Source organism: Kogia breviceps, chromosome 2 (assembly GCF_026419965.1).
Source record: "Kogia breviceps isolate mKogBre1 chromosome 2, mKogBre1 haplotype 1, whole genome shotgun sequence".
Classification (NCBI taxonomy): Eukaryota; Metazoa; Chordata; class Mammalia; order Artiodactyla; family Physeteridae; genus Kogia; species Kogia breviceps.
In genome coordinates, this window is record NC_081311.1 from 155538890 (window position 1) to 155561433 (window position 22544).

Genomic DNA, 22544 nt, shown 5'->3' on the forward strand with positions numbered 1-22544 from the left:
GAGATCCCATGAAACTCATGCAACTGTATGCAAGATGTGAGTCCCTATGAATGTAGATTAGTTGGTTTTGTTCTGGAGAAAGAGTTTGTAGTTTTCATTATATTCTCAATATGGACCATAATTCATAAAATATTCAAAAACAGATTTTTAGAATAAATTCTCTTAAACCAAAACTTAAATGACTGTTCATTATCCTATTGCACAGGTACTCTTTCATCTTATTTCTGAAATATAATACATAAGAAAATATGTGTCTACCATTAGGCAGTAGTAAGAAGGCCCTGTAATAAAGACATTTTTACAAAAAGAAAATAACCACCAAAAACTTGGAGCCCTACAAATGAAGTTTAATTTGACCATTGTAAATTTTCTTTAAATTTTGAGTTTCTACAGCTGCTGTAAGTAGTCAGAACTAAAAATTTCTTGACAAACATCTAAATTCATCTCTAATGTACCATATTCCACAAAATCCACATAACATAAATAAACTTACTTTTATTATCTTATGTTAGAAGAAATTGAGTTTAAATCTGGTGGATCATTATGCTTATTCAACTTTGTGCAACGTTAGTAATAATAGATAATATATAATAGTGCAACAAAATAGTTAGGATTCAGAGTCATGGTAGATGTACGTTAAAATCAGAGCTTTATCAATGATATTATTTGACTTTGGGAACACCATGTACTTCACTGGGCTTCATGTGTAAAAGAAAACAAAAAACAATAATTTCTGTATAATATACCTTTAAAATTCTTAGCATGAAGATACTTTTTAGGTGCTCAAGCTCTGTAGAAATGGTGATTAACATTGTCAGTTTTATTAGGTCTGGCACATATTATATGATGATGGCAAAGTGTGATCAGTCTAAAAACTGATTACAAATCACACTTGTTCACTCTCCCTGTCCTATGAAGAAGTTGTATTCTAATTGTCTGTATGTTGATTGTTTGAAATGAGCTTCTGCATAGACACAAGTTATGTCCTCGATCTTGTTCACAAAAGATTTATGATGAGCACTAAAATGTGTTGAAAACCTACTATGTGCCAAGTGCTGTGCTAAACATTTTCAATGTATTGTTTCTTGGATTCCTCACAAAACCTTATAAAGCAATGTGATTAATCACTTCCATTTTACAGAAGAGAAAGGGGAACTAAGAAGTGGTGAAGTTTGGGTTCATATGTGAATGACCTGAAGCCAAAGTCCATCAAGCTGCACTTCTCATATTTCATATGCACAACTCATATTTCAGCTGTGGTATTGTAATTTTTTTCTTTTCTTTTTTTTTTTTGCAATTGATAAGAAAGCAGTGGGAAATAAAAACCTACTTAAAAATTAAACTTATGGACTAACGAGGAAACCCAAGATTATTTACTCTATCACTGTTTCGAAAGAATTTCAATTCACTCTATACTTAACTTAAGCTTCCAGGAACAGCATCCCTTTGCAATAGGATTGATGAGATACCAGCCACCAATTGGAAAGGGGAGAAGAGTGGTTCAGAGCATGAGTCAGAATTTAAGTTCTCATTTTGCCACTTGATAACCATATGACCTTTGGCACATTACTTAGGGGTTCTGTGCCTTGGTTTTGGAGTTTCTTACCTGCAAAAAAGATAATGATATTTGCTAGGGCTTTGGGGAAGATTAAATGGGTTTATACATGAGTAATTAATAATGTCCATAGCACATGGCAAACCCTCAAAGAAATTAGCTAAATCAAGAGCAGCAAGCCACCCTTTAAAAGGGGGTTCTCTTGTATGAGTGCAGTGTGGACAAATTCACCCATGCTGACTTCTGGTGGGAATGCTGCAGCAGGGAAGGCAGACTCTACTGTTTGAGGAAGAAAAAAAAAAAAGTTTTTGTCCCTCAGGGATATTAAGATAGATGCATCCAATAATGCATCCTTCATCCAATATTTCATCCTTACCGAATAATGTCAAAGACCAGAAAGCAAAGCTAACAATAAATATATTTACCCAAGTAAACTTGACAATTCCAAGATATTTTAGTTAACTGGGAGTTTAACAAAATTGTGTTTAACACATTTAAAATGTAGCAATATCCTTACTAAATGTGATATGGTTGTTGTCTAAAATGTACTCCATTCCAGGGAATTGCTTCAAACAACAACTATATCTAAATTTCTAAAACACGAATCCCTAAGTTATATTTTTTGCCTTAGCTAATAAAGTATATTGGCATGTCCTAAAAAAAAAAAGATTTAAAACCAAAAAAATTTCATTGAAAATAGATTTTTAAAGAAGATATATGTAAATTGATTAATAAAATATTTAAGCATGTTACCCTAATATTAGATCTGCATTATTAAAGGAAAAACAAGTCTCCTATTTTGCCTCACATTTGAAAATAACAGAATTAAGAAAAAAGATCAACAGTTTTGTATTGATGACATTCTTTTCCCATATTTTAAATCCTCCTTATTTTCTGCTATAACATTACTTATTCTTCTCTAGTACTTACTGAAGTTCCAATTTTCCCTTCAAGTTATACTTGGAAGGGAAGCAAAATTGAGGTTCATGCACAAATATCTGCATAATAATTGGTTTCCGGTTAACTAATAGTTATGGGTTCAAAATAATGCTCATTTGTAAAATGTATGAAATCAGTGCTTGGATATAAGACAAATTTATCTTAGTTTTGATTGATAAAACCAAGCTTATGTGTTCATGAGTATGCTAATGACCCCCCATCTAACTAAGCTGGAAGGAGAGGGGCACCTTGTAAACCAGCGAGCCGCTATTTCACTATATCACTGCTATTTAATATATCAAATGATATTCTCACAAGTTACTATGGTTTTATTAGAAGCATAATTGAGTTCAGGTTAACCTAAACCTAAATAGAGAAATAATGACAGATTTATATAAAAGTTTATGCCATATTAGCATTTTTTATCTAAAAAATATGTTCCATGTTAAGAGGAATAAGATTTCACTAAAAATTGGGCTCCATCCAACAACTTCAATAAAGTATAAAGCAATAGCCTCAATACCACAGGGTGGTGTTGGTCAATTGTTTATTTAGATTTATATTGGGTTGAGTTGAGTTTTTGTCCTTTTAATTGGTAGTAAGGTAGAAAACATATGATGCATTTAATTAAACCAGGAAGGAAGAAAAAGATTAAAACTTGTTTTATGTTTAAAAGTAAATACACTCTTTTGACCATTTTTGCAAACGACAATATATTGTGTTAGTTTTGTATAATACTGTTTCTTTTAAGTAAACTAATTTAAAGGAGAAAGAGGAAGAAACATGTTCTAGGAAAGTATTTGCAACTTATCATCTGATAACAATTCTGGTAACCTAATAAACATAGACCCTAACTCAGTTCACAGCCAGTGATTCCATCTTATTTTTTAACATTAAGAAGACTTTTATTAGATCTTTAAAACCCATTTCTTCATTTTTTGTAAATAACATTAAATTAAAAACTAATCTGATTTTGTTTACTCAAATATGGAAAAATACAGATTCTTTGATCTAATCTGATTTAATGAACAATATTATAATCCAAATTAGACATGAGAAAATAATAATCTGGATTTATTGAGGACAAAAAGTTTAAATTATTTAAATTGGAATGGCAATAGGATGTATAAAGTATATTTCCTATTATTTAAATGGGTTTTGTTGATTTAATTATCATATATCTAATCATATGCTCTTTTTTCTTAAATCACACTAGTTCAATATTTATATTCCAAATTTTACAATTAAATGTATTCTATATTATTTTTTCAATTTTACACTAATTAAGGCTGTATACCTTCAAAATTATAAATCAACTTATAAGTAGATAAACTAAAATTAAGGTGTGAAAACTATACAGTTACTTTGAGTTGCATAACTACTATTGATGAAAGAATTTGGGCAGGTATGATTGTCCATGTGAATAAATGGGAAAATGATCGAGATATCTGGTTAGTATATAGACCTTGTGTTTCTGGTTAAGTATTTGTTTTCCACCTAATTGCATCAGAACGTTTTCTGACATTAAATGAGAGAATTTCTTAAATTTAATAGTGCAGAATGGTAATCATACTTTGGTAGAAAAAGAGATTTCCTACGAAATTATAAACACATTTATATAGTGTATCCATGGACTTCAAAACCAGACACAGACAAATCTTTTAAATAGGTGTGTACTGATTTTCCATCTTATGTATATTCTCTGATAGTCTAAGTCAAGAACTAAGAGATACTACAAGTCAAGAACTGAGAGATACTACACTCTTTGAGTGTCGTCTTTAACACTGTTGCAATGATGTATCTTATGTTTATGGTTTAAAAGCTTCTCTGAATCCTAAACAAAGATAAGGAATAAAGACAAAGACGTCAAATAATGTCCTTAAAATATATTTGTTTTCTGAAATGTTGACACTGTTATCATGGTATCTCTAAAAACAATTATTTTTTCAAGCTGTGTTCAAAGTCATACATAGAGTATGAAATAAGTTTTGTTTAGTGAATGCATATTTAGATCTTTAAAAAGTTTATTTTAATTGTTCTATAGCAGTCTCTAAGGCAATTCTTAAAAATTAAGTAACTATCAAATTTTAACCATGGAATTAAAGGTTGAAAACAAAATATTATCATAATGGTTACAAATATTTAAATTAGAAATATGTAATAATGCTATAAACTGAATTCTGATTAGTTTTTATGTGTTTATCAAAGAATTTTTCCACATTAACATAAAGCTTATAAGGTAAACTTTTGTTTTAATATTATTTTGAATTTTTTACTGAAGTAAATATCTGTTATGCATAAAATAATGATAAAATATGTACAGGTTAATGTGAAGGTTCTCACAATATACTAGGGTGTTGACTCCATTTAAACTTAAGTATGTCCTAAGCATCACCAATGAGTAAAGTACATGTACCTTGGCCATTCATTTAACATAGTTTTTAAAATTACAGACCCAGTTCTAATTTCTATTTAATTTTTTGTTATTCATTTTTTTCAAAGTGAATGCTCTTATATATTCTAAAAATTTACATATTTTAACGAACAAAATAATATTTTGGCATATGCCAAGATATACTGGGGAAAAAAGAACTTGTAGCAATAGCCAAAAGCATATTCTTAAAGATATCTAACTATTGCAGGTAGAACATATTTTTGCTCACATTATGCGTGTGATTTCTCAATTCTGTATTTTGATCTTACATATTTAGAACTGGAATTAGATTCTGTGTATTGATTTTATGATCCTACAGGGTAATATCATCCAGAAAAGTAAATTAATTCTTAATGGCTGAAACCATGCATTGATGCTCTGATATTCTCTTACCACTAAAGAAAGCAAACTGGAGAATTTAATAATATGAATTCTTATTTGAAACTTTCAATTATTTTCTCAAATAATAAACCTTTGCCAAATGACCCTCAATATTCGTTGCCTAGTGTTTTTCCACAATATTTTTTGAAAATAAAGATTATAAACCATACTATTAGAATAGTTACAAAAAATAAATTAAATTATTTTAATAATTTAAAGAAAATTATGGGGTTTTGGCTAGCAATTAAATAAAGATTAGAGAATTTGAGGGAGTTCCTTATTATAAAATACAATATTAATGTAATACCTCCTTGTAAGAAAATAATCTAAATTAAAAACAGTGTTGTTTTAATTTTTGTTACTAACCCATGGCATTGGGTTAGGCATTTAATGTGTTCTTTCCGTTTCTTCCCCTAATTATCTAATGGCTATTTACAAAGTCACATTCTAAAAACACTATGCATTTCCACAAATGTGTCAAGGAACTCAGTACAATTAATGAATGACAGGAGATAGGAAACCAGCCATAATATTTTTAAAGAATCAAAAAATAAGACTTAATTGAACTTTCCATTATTTGGAGAAATTTGTGGAAAAACTGAGTAGAAAATTATGAAGGAATTACTCAGAATGTGTTGGTAGTCCACCGTTAATGTGCCAGATTATGGGTGATTAAGTACAGGATTTCTCCACTGAAGGATATGTTGCAGATTATAATTGCACTTAGGTAAGAAAATATATTAAAATTATGTCAATTAATATAATTTGAACCCAAATCTGACATTTAATTTTTCTTAGCAACAAATTTGTCATGTCTCTATACCAAGAACTTATTAAGTAGATACTAGTTTCTTAAATTGTCCAGGACGGTCTGTACTGTTGAAAGAAGCATTAACAGATGTTTCATCTCAACATTTCAGAAAGTTTTATCCTGGAAATTCTTTTTTTAAAACACACATTAATTTCCCTGTTTAATTATCTGATATATCTATTTGGGAAATATTTTGTTATTTTTCTTTATCCACGGAAAAAGCTTGCAGAGGGATACCAGACAAATGGAAGTAACACATTCTATTAGCTTAAGAGCTTTGAAATTAGAGTTAATATAGAAATATCAACATTTTCTCAACCCTAGTTGTTTTTTTCCTTTGTTGCCCACCCCATGATCCAGTACAGCGGAAACAGTTCAGAGTTAGTAAAAGAGAGACTTAGACACATCTGGCAACAGCGAACAATGAAAATTCCATCAGTTCAATAGTTAGAGATGTATGTGTAAATAGGGGCGAGTGGCAAATAGAAGACAAATATAATAAATCCAAAGTGATTCCTTTTCTTTTAATTCTGCATCGTGTTCAACTACAGAGTGAGACTCCGAGACTCCCATAAGTAGTTATTCTTTCACCCCCTTTTAGAATACTGATTATATGGAAAGTTTAAAGACTCTTCCTGGGGGAAAAATGTTTTCCAGCTGTCAAAATTTAAGCTTAGCTAATAGTAGAGCTAATTTTAAAAAGCACTGTTCCCTGATTAAGATGTTTGTTCAAAAGTATACCTCTTAATCCATTTAGATGTTTTATTACTTCCTAAATTTATTTTTCTAGAATATCACTGTACATAATATTATCTAGTACTAATAGGTATTGTGTACATCTTGGGGAGATATACTCTCATTTTTCTAACATGTGAAATAAATGAGAATTGTTTCAACATAATTTCAATGTCACTAACTAAATTCTGTAGTAGAAACATTGTCAAACTACACGAGAATACGACTGAATAAATATATTTATTTTGAATAATGCACTTACCCAGCACAGCTCCTAAGGAAATTCTTGGTGAAATATTCTTAGGATGGAATTTGATTTTCTGAGATTCCGCAGAAGAAATGTACCCCCAGACAAGGTGGAGAAGGGTGAAAGCTTTGCAGTGTAACCCTGCAGGCAGGGTGAGGTCCAGTTAGCAGAGCTTGATGATCTAAAGCAGGAGGTGACACTCTCTGCTGGAGAGAGAGGGTTGCTCTGAGTAGATTGGAAGGGTTGTCACATTGTATGTGCTCAGCAGCAGAAGGGAAACATCAGAGCTTCCTGTTACATCACTCTGACCCCGCCTGCAGTTAGTGTTAGGTTACTTTCTTTCTCAAATGGCATACCCCAGGAAAGCAGCACTCCTTTTTTATTCTGAGACAAGAGCAAGAAGCAGCCTGAACAGACAGAGATCATATGCTGTATGAATACACTGTTAGCAGCAAAAGCTGGCTGGATTTCACCTTGACTGAGTTCTGTTAGAACTTGTCAAACAGAGATGCCTATGATTTGAAGGAAATCTGAACATAGTATTCTGCTCAAAGAATTAAAGGAATTAGGAAGTGTGTGTGTGTGTGTGTGTGTGTGTGTGTGTGTGTTGAATTATACTTTAGAAAGCATCAAGGGAATTTTTAAATCTAACATGTCTTTCTTCATAAAAGAACACAGAAAAGTAATAACTATTTTTCCCTCATAATTAGTTCTGTGATCTAACTCTTGTTAATTTGGATCTCTGATAATCAGAGCTATTCCCTGATTAGTTTTCCACAATTAAATGATGAAACTCTATCCTGCAGGTTTTTGAACATTTTTAAAAATTTTGTTCATGACATAGATATGTGTGTATGTGTCATAACCAAAACCATTGTGTGTGTATGTGTTGTGTGTGTATACATATACATACATAATTATTTTTCATTATATATAAACATATATTTTAGAGAAAATAACCTTTTGAGAATGTGTTTATAAATTTAAAATAATTGCACATATTTAAAAATATTTGACTTGTTATCACCTATGAAATAAAAGAGTAATTAATACCACTACGCTTATACCTCAAAATAGCCTTAACAAAAATGCTGATAATTTGTAGACTTAAATTATGAAACAAGGTAAAATATATAACATACTTTAATGTTTTAGAAAACGTTTTGCCTCAAAACATAAGTTTATTCTAAATGTGTTTAATAAATCATTGGAAGTTATCAGGGGAGAAAGTTTTAAATTTGAAATGAACTTTTTTTTTGACAATATGGTGTATGTGTGAGATACAACAACAATAATAATTTCTAAAATCTAAACAGCACTAAAACTCACTTATCTGGGCATCAATTTTCTATCTGTAAACCAGAAGAGATGTATCAAAGAATATCTAAAATCCATATATTTTTAACACTTTCAATCAACAAATTAGGTAACATTTAGAAATACATATGATATGATGATGATTACTCAATTCTTAGTAATCTGAGATCAGAGGCAGTGAGATATTGGTATGTTACTGCAATTCCAGAACAAAATGAGATTCTCATATTCCTTGTAGAATAACAAAAGAGGACCAGACAACATAAATTAAAGAGAATTCACGTATTTTAAACAGTATGTTCCTGCTGACACTTTTATTACTTGGAAGAATCTTATTACACAGTTGTTGATCTTAAGATCAATAGGATCAGGTTGATAAAAATAAATACATATAAAAATTGGATACATACTAATCTCTATCAAATTATAGTTATAAAGCTTGTAAGAAACTAACTTATACCTATTTGGTTATTGAGGAATAGAAAATAACCATAGGTTGCAAGTTTATAGAATATTGTCATTTCCAGTTAGGGCTAGGTTTTGCTTTGCTTTGGGAGGCTGCTGGGATGTACTTCATTCTGAGTTATTTCTTTCAGCCCATGAGAAGAAAAGTCAATGTTGTAGATTATGACCGACTCCACAAACAATGGTTCTTTAATCAGAATACTGACATGGATACTGCCAGGTGAAAGCTTTACTGAATTCTGCTGTGGAGTGAATACACTAAGGGAACAACTAAGAAGAAATAAAAAGCACTGGGATTGGACCAGGAGACATGAGATTCCAGTCCTGGTTCTGATACTTTCTAGTGTGACCTTTGACAAAACATTTTACATCTTGCCGTTCCCATCTTAAAATTCAGAGCAGAATCAAATACTAGACTTTAATATGTGCCTGAATGATTACTGTCCATGTCCTCTGATCTCTCATGCTTGGTATATCATCTGTCTCCTAGTAAGAGATCAAAATATAGCTTTTGAATTTAAGTTATAAAAAACTAAAACTTTTGCCAATAAGTTTGCAAAAGTACTAATATTTTTTCTTCAAGAGTCATTGATTTCATTTGCCCAACACTAGTAAAGTCTAGGGAATAAAAAAAATCTATGCTTTGGACTTATGTCCTAAGAATCTGAAACCAATCCTGTTTCTCCTCTACTATACATCCTCTTTCTCCTTTACTAATACTACACTAAATGGGAAGGCTAATAGAGGTTATAGTATTTATATTTAAATTATTGTTCAGGCACATGGTTATACTCCATGAAATCCCTTGGATAACTTTTATTAGTTATCATTTAAAAGCCTTATTTAGAAATAACAGGCAAATTGCATCCCACTAATCAGATTCCAAGTTGCCATTTTATAAACTCCAGATGAAATAAATGGCATGAGGACTTTCAGGGAGCCACTCTGGCTATGAAGGGACAGGTGAAAAGATGGATCTCAACACCGAAACATGACAACAGATATTTGGAAAAAAATGCAGTAGAACAAAGTGAAAGTATTTCAATAATCATTGAGGTGATTCTTAACCAGTGAGGCATCAATCAATATATTAATTTAGCCTTATGTATTTTATTTATAAAATAATTTTTTTCCCTAACAGATGATTAAAGACACTTGCAATCATTTAATAAGTGATCAAACCTATATTTTGAGCTAGATACTGTACTAGCTGTGTTGGGGAATTAAGAAAAATATAGGATGTATTCTGTTATCTAGTTGTTTACAGCATAGATTGACTAGCACATGAGGAATCAAGTGCCAAATTCTCTGCAATTAACAACTAATGTTGCAAACGCAGAGTCTAGATGTAACCATGCAGAACACTGTCAATAAGGTTTTCTATAGAACTCAGGAATGATGTACAATGAAGAATGAAATATATAATAATAATTAGTCATGCTTGCCCATTTCAGAATCCTACACGCAGATTTGTGCCTACATTTGTGGTCCCATGTAAGGCACATGAGAGCCGTAGTCCTCCAGTAATGAGTACCAATTACCATGTGAAATGCACTTTGACTAACACTCAGGAGGAGGCTATCTCAAAATATCTGGATTACTATTTATATTATTTGACCAACTTAGTCAAATTAGACCAAAAATGTGGTTTGGGTTGAACTGACCACTTGTTTTGAATTCGTGTGGCTACTGCCTTGGAGCATAGTTCTGCCACAAAACAAAACAAAATAAAACACTTTTAAATGAAACATATTATGAACAGACTGTCCCTGGTGAGAGTGCAAGATAGAACTTTAAAAATTACTTCTGGGGCTTCCCTGGTGGCGCAGTGGTTGAGAATCCGCCTGCGGATGCAGGGGACACGGGTTTGTTCCTCGGTCCAGGAAGATCCCACATGCCGTGGAGCGGCTGGGCCGGTGAGCCATGGCCGCTGAGCCTGCGCGTCCGGAGCCTGTGCTCCGCAAAGGGAGAGGCCACAGCAGTGAGAGGCCCGCGTACCACCAAAACAAAAATTATTTCTATGAAGTTTTTCAGGTATTATGTTGTGAATTAATAATTCCTCCATGTTCTCTATTGTCTGAAAGTCATTACACTCAGAAAATTTATGCATCAACAAAATTATACCATGGATTGTTTAAAATGAACCAATAATTTGGGGAGAAACACACAATTTTTATAATCTTTAAATCAAAAATATCCTAGTAAGGAAGCCGACCTGACCTTCTATTATTTTACTTAAATTGCTTAGCATTTTTCAAGTTATTTTATTACTAAATGAATTGCATTTAGTAGAAGGACCCAGATCTGATGGCTGAGCCATTGAAAGTGAATATGCTATTTTCCATTATTAAGACCAAAGGGCTCATTTCACTCTAATTATACACATAATTTATCATTTCAAGGAGAACTTTATGTTGTTTTTAAAATATTTACTATAAATACAAATTTGAAAAGAACAGAAAACTTTAAATTTGAAGTGAGTACCATGACATCAGGTCCATATATGGATAAATAAAACTATTTTACTAGCTTATATAGAGTATTTCTTTTAGTATTTTATAATGTGTTTCCCCAAGAAAGTCAAACAACATATCAGTAACAGTTGACTACAAACCTGCCTATTCTTTTCATTGATTCTTATGAAGTTCTGATGGATTTGGATCTTCTAAGGAACTCAATATTTTCTTATAGATATTAATGAGTTTTTGAGCCTCTCCTCCTCCAAAAGGGCTAACTGTTGCTAGAATTAAAAGCTAAGACTGGCAAATGAGATATGTCATGGACTAACTAAAAATTAATTGAAAAAGACAATAAAATTATAAATGCTCACAAAATGAATTTCCTGAGGATGAAGTCCCCTAAGCAGGGTGATCACGTGCCCCACTTTGCTAGGGCAGTTCCAGTTTATATATTTATGTTCAAAAGTGTCCTGGTTTGGATGAAAAATTATATATGGTCACCCTAGCTATACTTATCCATATTGCACTGACAAGCGGTACATAAATACTGAGAGTGAGTAATTCATCTGGGAAACTCGAATCGCTTTTCCCGGAAGAGTTTAAAATAGTTCTTATTTCTAGGACAGTATTAGTTGGCATTGAAAAAGATGCACTTTTCATCTCTGGATATGTATTGTGAACTTATTCTGAAATGCTTCTTATTTGCTGAATATCCATCTTCATTGTGAAAATAAATGGTTTATTTAATTTTGTGTTTATGCATGTTGACCTAAGCAACGTTTGATGAAGTGACCACATCTTACATTTTGCTTAAAAATTTAATTATTAAGTTCTAAGAATACCAAATAGTATGAATGTTTTCCCGGTACAGACTATTTTATTCAGCTATTGTCATATTTATATAACTTGTAAAATTATTAGCAATTTATATTTTCTTTTCAATAATTTATTTGTGTTTAACATCACTCTATCATACACAGTGAAAGCTTTTAAATATAAAGTAGTGTGGAACTATATATAATGCATATATTAAAGAATAATGCAATGTATTTGCCTAAGAATTCTTAACACCTTTGAGAAAGTATCTTTTTTTTTAATACTTAGCTTTGAGGAGTTGGGTATCTACAGTCTCATCCTGCCATCTAGTGTTAAACATTCTCAAATTGCCAAAGTTGCTCTCAAGTGAAATAATAATGGAATTCTGTCCTTTTTTCTTTAAATAGAAATCCCAATAACTAGGGAAGATTTCTAAGAAAACAATCTGATGCACATGATGACTAGAGTTATAGTGGGCAGGTACTTATTGTAGACTATACAATTAAAATATCCTTTTATATACAGCAAAAAGAATATGTACTTCATACAGTATTTAGATGCAAAGGCAAACAATCATTAAATAAATGTTAAAACATAAGTGAAACATTACAAATTAAAATGACATACCACATTTTTTCTTCCAATGAATGTACATATCACATATATGTAACATACATACCTTTACATATTTGAAATGATCTAAAGCTAGATAACTCTGAAGCCTATGGCTACGTTAAAGTGGATTAACTCCTACATATCTGATCAGGAATACAAATCAGATTTTCAAAAGCTCACAACAGAGTGAAAAGTGTCTTTCGCATCTGATAAACAAGGACCTCACTGTATTCAAGCATGAAAAATATTTGTTTTACCACTATGTGTTAGGAAAAAAATCAATGATTAATTGGTTATAATCCTGCCAGTCTGGCTTAATACAGCTGACATTTGAGAGACAGTATTTGGGGGCATATTAATTACCCCTGAAATCTACCTTTCTAAACAGTTGTATCATCAGAAAGCAAGGTTTCTGAACTAGAGCCATCCATTGGATGTTAACTGATCATCATATTAATTGATCATCTACCATGTACCAAGCATTTGGATAGATACTGGGAATACAAAGTTGGATAATAGGGACATGGTCCCTGCTCTCAAGGAATTTAGTTTCTATCCTCAGGTAGACATTTAGGGAAATACACTTATTTTTACTCATATTGCTCAAATACTCCAATTGCTTAAAAGCAATATGTTCAATGACTGAAACACATCAGAACTGAGTGGATAGGAAGGTAGGATGGAGGGAGGACATACTTCTTGCAGAAGAGCATTTTCTCTGAAGGTAATAATTACTCTGGAACCTAAAAGTCGAGAAATATGAGGTATTCCATGGATTAGAAAGGAGTCTGTTCTCCATAGGGCCCAGAAGCAGAGCTTGAGAGAAGGATTTAGGTTCCCATAATTTACTGAAGGAGTGCTCTTTAGACTTTAGGAAAAAGCATTAAGGGAGGGAATGAAGCAGGACTGGAAGAAGAATGAGGTGAGCAAGCATGTGGTCTCAGGTAAAAATCTGGATTTGGCCTAATGCATAAGGCTAGGGCTCTGGAGTATAAATTGCCTGTCAGATATGTCCTTCCTTGCTGCACAGGACTCTGTCTTTCATAGCTTCTTCTTAGTCAGTCCTTGTGTGAAGCGCTCTGGGAGAGGAAAACATAACTTCTAGGGAAAGTAACTACTATCAGCTGAGGACAATTTGCAAAAGAATGCAGCTGGGAGCTATTAGCAGCCAGTTCTCCCAACAGCAGGGAGATGAGTGCACCAGCTCAATACGGGTGGTAAACCAAAACAAAGTTGACTTGGAATACTAGTGCAAGTAAGCAAAACCTGTTCTAGTGCTGCACCTCGATTGTTCCTAGAGTCTGGAGATCAGTGAGCAAGAAGAGAGTTCCACGTGAGTACATCAGGACATAGTAAGTAGGGCCATGTAGGTTGTGATAAGGAATTTGTATTTTAATCTATTTACAATGGTCATGCACTCCAAATCAAGTTTTATGCTTTATTCTGTGAGGCTGGGTGGGACTGGGGTGGTGGGGGTGGCGTGAGTAGGCAAGTACAAAACCTTACCCTGGGAAATGTTTCTATGTCTTTCTTCAAAGTTATTAGGAAGTTAATGTCTGCAGTGTCAACCATGGTCCCTTATATATGGTATCCTTAAAATGCATTTCTCATGGTATTTGTGACTATTCAGAAAAAAAAATACTATGGTTGGAGGACCCTCTTTTTTTGGATTAATTGTAAGGAAGCATAAAAAATAGATTCAAGTTTGAGTTGTATTAATTAGTGTATCTTTAAGTACTTAATATCTAGCAGTGCTTCTGTGGCCTCTGCTCTGTTTTAGGGGAAGTTGAGGAAGAAGAGTAGCATTGTTGATGACTGGCATTTTTCCAGAAATATGCTGTATGCTTTAGACATTTTCTTTAACTCTGAATAAGATTTGATTTTCACTTTTCAGGTGAGGAAATAGAATCTTAGTAAGTTTACACAACTGGATAAATTGGTAGAACTGGAACTTGAAACTTAAGTTTTTTAGTTTTCAAACCAGTCCTCCTTCTTCGTGACATTATGAGTAAAATATTTAATCTGGCAAACTACTTCAGATATTTTTTGGGAGCAAAACTGTATGGAATATAATTCAAATGATATTAGCTACTGGAGTTTCAGTTAGATGATTCTGCACTGAGAAAAAGAAAATAATGGGTACTAGCAATATAGGAAAACACAGAACAGCGTTCAGAAAGTTTGCATTAAAGCATCACCGGACGCAACGTAGAGAATGGACTTGAGAACACGGGGAGGGGGAAGGGTAACCTGGGACGAAGTGAGAGAGTGGCATGGCCATATACACACTACCAAATGTAAAATAGATAGCTAGTGGGAAGCAGCCGCATAGCACAGGGAGATCAGCTCGGTGCTTTGTGACCACCTGGTGGGGGGATAAGGAGGGTGAGAGGAAAATGCAAGATGGAGGAGATATGGGGATATATGTATACGTACAGCTGATTCACTTTGTGATACAGCAGAAACTAACACACCATTGTAAGGCAATTATACTCCAATAAAGATGTTAAAAGAAAAAAGCATCACCACTAGCTTGGTTATTTTTCTATTCAAATATATTTATAATCTGGTTTCTATCCAAAGCACACATTTCCAATATTATTCGTATATGAATAATAGTATAAGTTTCTGAATATTTGGAAGGATGACACAAGGAATAATGGTGATCACTTTTTAAACTTAAAATTTCTTAGAAACATAAGGTATATTTTAATTTTAATATGAATTTTACATAGGTTCATTATAAAAATAAAAACATTCACTGCTTTTTACCCCTTTTACCCCTGTTCCATATTAAAAATTTTATTAGCACCTCTTAGGCAATTATCTCAAAAACAAATTATTAAAAATTTCTAAAATTCTAAATATAAATTTTTTACATTTCTCTCCATTAATCTTGTTAGCAGTAAAACCACTTAATCTCATTTCTCACATTATGAAATTGCTACTTTAGCAGACAAAGTTTACCTAAAATTTCCTACTCTAACTTTTAATTGCCTAATTTATTTGAATAATTGTTACAGCTCAAACTATATTTTAAAACTTTGGGAAATAATAAATATTCAACACATTTTAATATCAATAGCTATCATCTTATTGGACACTTATGATGCAGCAAACACTATGCTAAATACTTTCCATGTGTGCTCTCATTTACCCTAATAATCATTTCACAGGCAAAGACGAGAGAGTTAGGCTTATTGAGTACAAATCCAAATTGATTTGAATCCAAATCCTATGCTGTTTATTATTGCATTTGATTTGGTGTTTTATGTTTTTCTTCTACAATACTTAAAATATTCTTCATTTGTGTCTGACAGTTTACTGGCAGCCAGTAGATAAGAGAAACTGTAGGATTTACTGGATTTTAAAGATTTTCTTCCTAATTAAATGATGGTATGTATGTGTGTGTAGCTTGTGAAGGAGAAAAATAAAGAGAATATGCAAAAGGTTGAATACAATTTTTCCTAACATATACTTAGCTTTATAATTCCACAAACTTTCTCATTGAACAGTGGCAGATATTTTGAGTAAAAAAAAATGGTAATTGTTTATTTCTTCATCTCTGGAGTAGAAACTTCTTGGCAAGATGGATCGTTTAGGTAGCTCACAGCTGTTCGCATTTTGAAACTCTCTGGAAATCTCCCTAGAGTGATTTACAAATTTTGTAGAACATTCTGTTGAGGATGGGGAATACATTAAAAAAAAAAAATTGACTTTTGAAGGTCAAAATTCTTGCCTTCTGATTCCAAAAATTGACTAAGGAAGTATTGAATAGTTTCCTCTGACTTCTAACTTGAGAGCACCTGCAACTTAAGAAAGAGAGGTCAGTAAATTGGAATTACACCTAATATGAAAATACAGATTAAATGTGGATTAAAACCCCAAAGAAACTCAGGTTCATAACTGACTTAGCTATTATCTCATGATAAATGAAGAAGAGCAAATTATCAGTAGTGTTGACAGAAATGGCTTAATTTTGGTTCAATTGAATTTGCTTAAAGCTTATTAGAATAAATTATAGATTGAAATAAAATATTTTGGTACTTGAAATAATTTACGCTTCACTAAATTTTACTAGCTCTTTTAAGAATTATTACAAAAAGAGATTAAATACTTTATCATAAGCAAAAGCCAAATGTTAAGGCATTCAGAATCTTCCAAAGTGAATGGGCCCCCCTGTAAAGTAGTAACTTGGAAGCTTGTCATAAAAAACTTCTGTTGTTTATGGACTAATCAGGCACTGAAAAGGAAATCTGTTGCAGGTGTAGTTAGTTTAGAAAAGGCAAGCTGCATCCACATAGGCTAGTTTTGGAGGAATATAGCAGACCACTGAAAATGACTTCCTTAATCTATATGGAATGTGGTTATTACCAACAGAGGAGCCTTGCCAGTGTGGACTTTTGTTTTTTAATCACAGAACATCTTCACATTTGTTTTGGCTTACCATGTATCAGTGTTGGAAGCTTTAAAATAGAGAACATTTTTATAAAATTCTAAAATGCCAAACTGGAAGAATTTTTATAAGCAGTCAAGTCCAAAATACTATTTCTAAATACGAGTAAATGTGGGGTAAACAAATTAGATGACAAACAAATTCATCCACCAGGTAGTGTCAGTATTTGTATAATAAACAATATCTCTTAGTTCACACTTCAGAACTTTTCCCCACAGCCTCTGATGGAAAGTGAAAGCCTTAAACAACTTTACATTTATTTTAGTTAACATCTATTTTTCAGCTAAGCACTCCAGGCACATAATTGAAAGATCATTTAGTACTAAATGTGTATAACAAGTAAAGAGCTATTCCTCATCCCTCAGACTTCCACATCCAACTTTATTCTGGCTTCCTTCCATTCTTGCCGTTGAGATGCACAATTCCTTTTTTTACTTCTGCTTCTCTGTATGTGACCTATTCCTCCACATTTTCCCCTGTTCTTTAGAATTTTCTCTTCATCTGTAGTGTTTGAAATTTCGTGTGTGTGTGTGTGTGTGTGTGTGTGTGTGTGTGTGTGTGTGTGTAGGGGGTGTGCTGGGTAGGTTTTCCTTTGTTGAATACAATATCCCATTTCAATAAAGGAAACATGTTATTAGTTCTATAAAATTTCCTTCTCCTCAATTTTATCTCTTCTATTTTTGTAGAACTTCTATTACAACAATTGTCTTCTATTACAACAATTGTCTTACTCTTTTTTTCTATCCCATTTTCCTTTTCTATGGCTTTTTCCTTCTATAGCTTAGATATTTTCATCACTTTTCTCTCCAATTTCTTAATTTTAAAAATGTTTATTGTATTTTAGTGTTTTTTCTTTGTAATCTAGTGTTCTTATTCCATTCTTTCTCTGCAAATACTAATTATAAGGGTTACAATAAATGGAAAGGTATTTAGTTTTTTTTAAGTCCCTCAATAACATATTGAATTTATCTGTGGGTTTTTTCTCTAAAAGTCATTTACACATCTTTTGTGGGATTTACTGTTAAGTATATTAGGGTTTTTGTTCTATTGTCACTAGTATGTATTTTCTTTTTTCTTTTTTTTAAATTTATTTTTAATTTTATTGCTATTTTCCTATTTAGCCTACAGAAATACAATCGAGTTCATATGTTGAAATTTCATAAAGTAATCTTGCTGAACTCCAGTGTTCTGTTGTTTTAGATTCTCTTGGATTTTCAATTATGACAAGCATATTATATGCAAATAACTGTAATATCATGGTAATATTTATACCTAATTTCTGTTTCTTGTCTTTTTGCTTTGACTGTAAAACTAAGACAGCGTGGATATGTTAATATCAATGGTAATAGAGAGCATCTTTCTCCTGTTCCTGAGTTTAACAAATATGTTTCTAAAATTTTACCCCGAAGTATTATATGTTTTTTGGTAGATATCCTTTACCAGATTAAGGAAGGTCTCTTCTCCTTAATTTGCTAAATTTTAAAATCATAAAACAAATATCAAATTTCATCAAATGATTTTTCTTTATCTATTGAAAATGATAATTTGGCTTATACTTTTTGTTAATATTTTTTCGTTACATTAAACAACAATCGCATTTGAACCATCTTTATATTTCTTGTAAATCATCAGTATTATTGGTTTTTCCTTTTGCCTCAAATAACAATATGGCTCAGTTACTGACCCTGTCTTTAAAAAAATTTTCTGTTTTCATCATGGATATTTGCTTAATTTTTGATTTAAAAAAATACTACAATATATTTATCTTGGTTACTGAGTTTGTTTATGTCCCTTCAAATTTTGTGCCTGAGGCAAGTGTCTCACTTGTCTCACTCCACTCCCAGTCCTGCCAGTCAGATTACATATTTCAGATAGTGCTGATACCAACCAGATATTTGGGAATGAATTTGTGAATCAAACCTCATCAGTCAGAAAGTTACATTTCTCTAAACATGGCATTTGGCTCAAGGCTGGCCATAAGACATTTGGGTCAAAGAGAGGGAGACCAGGATTTGTTTTTGTTTTTAAGTTAAGATTTTATTATTATTATTACTGCTACTACTACTACTATTATTATTATAGCAGTTTTAGATTCACAGCAAAATTGAAGGAAAGGTACAGAGTTTTCCCATATCTCCTCTACCATAACACATGCATAGCCTCTCCCATTATCATTATCCCTGACCAGAATGTTACATTAGTTACAGTTGATGAACCTACATTGACACATGATCACCCAAGGTCCATAGTTTACATTATGGTTCACTCTCGCTATTGTACATTCTATGGGTTTGGACAATATATAATGACATGTATCCATCATTATGGTATCATACAGAGTATTTTCACTGCCCCCCGAATCCTCTGTGCTCTGTCTATTCATCTCTTCCTCCCCCATGCCCCCAAACCCTGGTAACCACTGATATTTTTACTGTCTCCATAGTTTTGCCTGTTCTAGGCAAATGCCATATATTTGGAATCATACAATATGTAGCTTTTTCAGATTGGCTTTTTTCACTTAGTAATATGCATTAAGGTTCCTCCATGTCTTTCCATGGCTTAGTAGTTCATTTCTTTTTCGTGCTGAATAATATCACATTGTCTAGATGTAACACAGTTTATCCATTCATCTACTGAAGCACATCTTAGTTGCTGCCAAGTTTTGGCAATCATGAATAAAATTGCTATAAATATCTGTGTGCAAGTTTTTATGTGAACATACATTTTCAACTCCTTTGGGAACACCAAGGAGCATGATTCCTGGATGGTATAGTAAGAGTATGTTTAGTTTTGTAAGACATTGCCATACTGTCTTTCAAAGTAGCTATACTGTTTTGCATTCCTACCAGCAGTGAATGAGTTGCTCTTGCTTTACCACATCTTTTCCAGCTGTTGGTGGTGTCAGTGTACCTTATTCAACCATCCTAATAAGTATGTAGCTCACTGTTGTTTTAATTTGCATTTCCATGGTGACATATGACATGGAGCATCTTTTCATAAACTTGTTTGCTGTCTGTATAGCTTCTTTGAGGTGTCCGTTAAGGTCTTTGACCCATTTTTAATAGGGTTATTTGTTTTCTTATCGTTGAGATTTAAGAGTTCTTTGTATATTTTGGATAACAGTTCTTTATCCAATGTATGTTTTGCAAATATTTTCTCCTAGTCTGTAGCTTGCCTTCTAAGCTCTTGATATTTTCTTTTGCAGAGCAGAAGCTTTTAATTTTAATGAAATCTAGCTTATCAGTTATTTCTTTCATGGATCATGCCTGAGGTCAGGACTTTATTTCAATTCTTTGAGGTAAGAGAGTACAAACTTTTCTAGAAAACTTTACTCTGAGAGGATGTGGGACTTAAATTCTGGAAGTCATCTTGAAATCCTGTGAGATTAGAAAATAAAGGCAAAAAATGTTGGGCAGCAGAATCAGAGGTGAAGATAGACTGAATTCTGATGACAATATGAGGCCCTGAATCCAACCATAATGCAGTCAGATACCTTTGACTTTTTAAATTTTTTGATAAAAAATATCTGTTTTGTTTCAGACTGTGTGGGCCAGAATTTTTCTCATTTGTAAGCAAATTGATGAGGAGATCATATCCTTGTCCTAAAGCTCTATTTTTTGTTACGTTATATGATTATATATATGATTATATATATGATTTGGTAAGATGAATTATCATGTGTTATTACTCCCTTTAAAAGTGGTCTGGGGCTTCGCTGGTGGCACAGTGGTTGAGAATCCGCCTGCCGATGCAGGGGACATGGGTTCGTGCCCCGGTCCGGGAGGATCCCACATGCCGCGGAGCAGCTGGGCCCGTGAGCCATAGCGGCTGAGCCTGTGCGTCCGGAGCCTGTGCTCCGCAACGGGAGAGGCCACAACAGTGAGAGGCCCACGTACCACAAAAAAAAAAAAAAAAAAAGTGGTCTGAATAATTCTAGCCAAGACTTCAGCTGTGTGGTTAGAATAGTTCAGAGGTTGGGCCTGAGAGGCTGACAAGATCAAGGTTTCCTGTTCTGCAAAGCAGAATGCAGGGAAGGCAACTAAGATGTGTCCATGTTCAAGTCCTTGAGAAAGAACTAAAAGTCAAAAATTGGAGAAAGTAAATACAAATGCTAATTCCATAAAAACCAGACAAGAGCAGGAAGAGCTGGTGAAAAAAATCAGAAAGTCCCCTAAAAAGTTAGTTACTTTAATGTCATTTTCTTCCTTCTTCTGGTACAAAAATTGGATAGGCCACCTTCAATAGTCAGGATTGGAAGTCACTTATATATTGTCATATGATATATATTTAAATATATTATATTTGTATAATTATATGAGATGATTGGTAGAAATATATATGGAATGAATTAAATGTAGAATATATGGATTATAAGGCATAGCACACTAATTTGCTAAGTAAGAAATCATAATACATGGATGCCCATTTATAACTGAAAGGATTATTAGCAAATTCCAATTTAAGGACGTAAGTAGAGTGGAGCTTGTGGAATAATTTTTTTTCTTTGTCTTAGAACTCTTTACCTTTGGAATAACTGAAGAGCATTAATTTTTATTTTTTGACGTATAAAAACTCATGAGTATAACAGTCATACTTTATGATTCAGGATAATATATTTTATTTCTTATACTGTAAAAAATAAAATCATTTGAGCAATTTTCAGCATACACTGTTAATTATGAACAGAGAATAAACAAAGTCGGTAAATAAGCATTATATGTTGTATAATGTAATTCTATATAAAATTCACAGTTAGATCATTTGATTATGCAAAATAAGGGAAAACAATACCACCAGCGACAATCTTATTTAAAAACACAGTAAACATAATATTCACATGCATTAAACATTGCAAACCATCTCTCAGTGTTTGTCTTTCTTGACTAAGTAATAAAGCCATGAATAGTTGCTGGCGAAAATAGTCAGCTCACCAATGTGCTGTTTATATGTCCTTGGTAGCAACTTGCAACTTGACCTAGGGAGACTTTACCCTTTATTTAAAGCTATTGCTATCCATGTATAAAAGACAACAGGAATATTTCACAAGAGATTTTGATTTCCAAAAGTTCCAAATTCCACAGCAGAGACTCAATTTAAGGCAGTTACTTATGTACTGAATATTTGAAATCAAGATATAAAAATTTTCTTAAGTGAACAAATTGACACTATTTTGTAATGATATAATTTTTATGCCATAAGGTGTATATTAGAACTTTTCATATTATGCCTCAAAATACAGTGATTTTATAGTTCACATCAGCTGTACCCTGACTTCACATGAATGGCCTGGAGAGGATCATATTTTTAAATATAA

General features: G+C 32.6%; 1 protein-coding gene across 2 annotated transcripts in view; it reads right to left on the reverse strand.

Moving 5' to 3' along the window:
* The window catches only part of CALCRL (calcitonin receptor like receptor), a 106015-nt gene extending 98624 nt beyond the window's left edge, over positions 1 to 7391 (reverse strand). The window contains exon 1 of one of the 2 annotated variants that reach the window (XM_059052020.2): positions 7118 to 7391. The gene's annotated coding sequence lies outside the window, so the exon portion shown is untranslated. The remainder of the gene's footprint in view (positions 1 to 7117) is intronic. The other variant, XM_059052019.2, reaches the window with a different exon arrangement.
* Positions 7392 to 22544: the final 15153 nt, after the last annotated feature.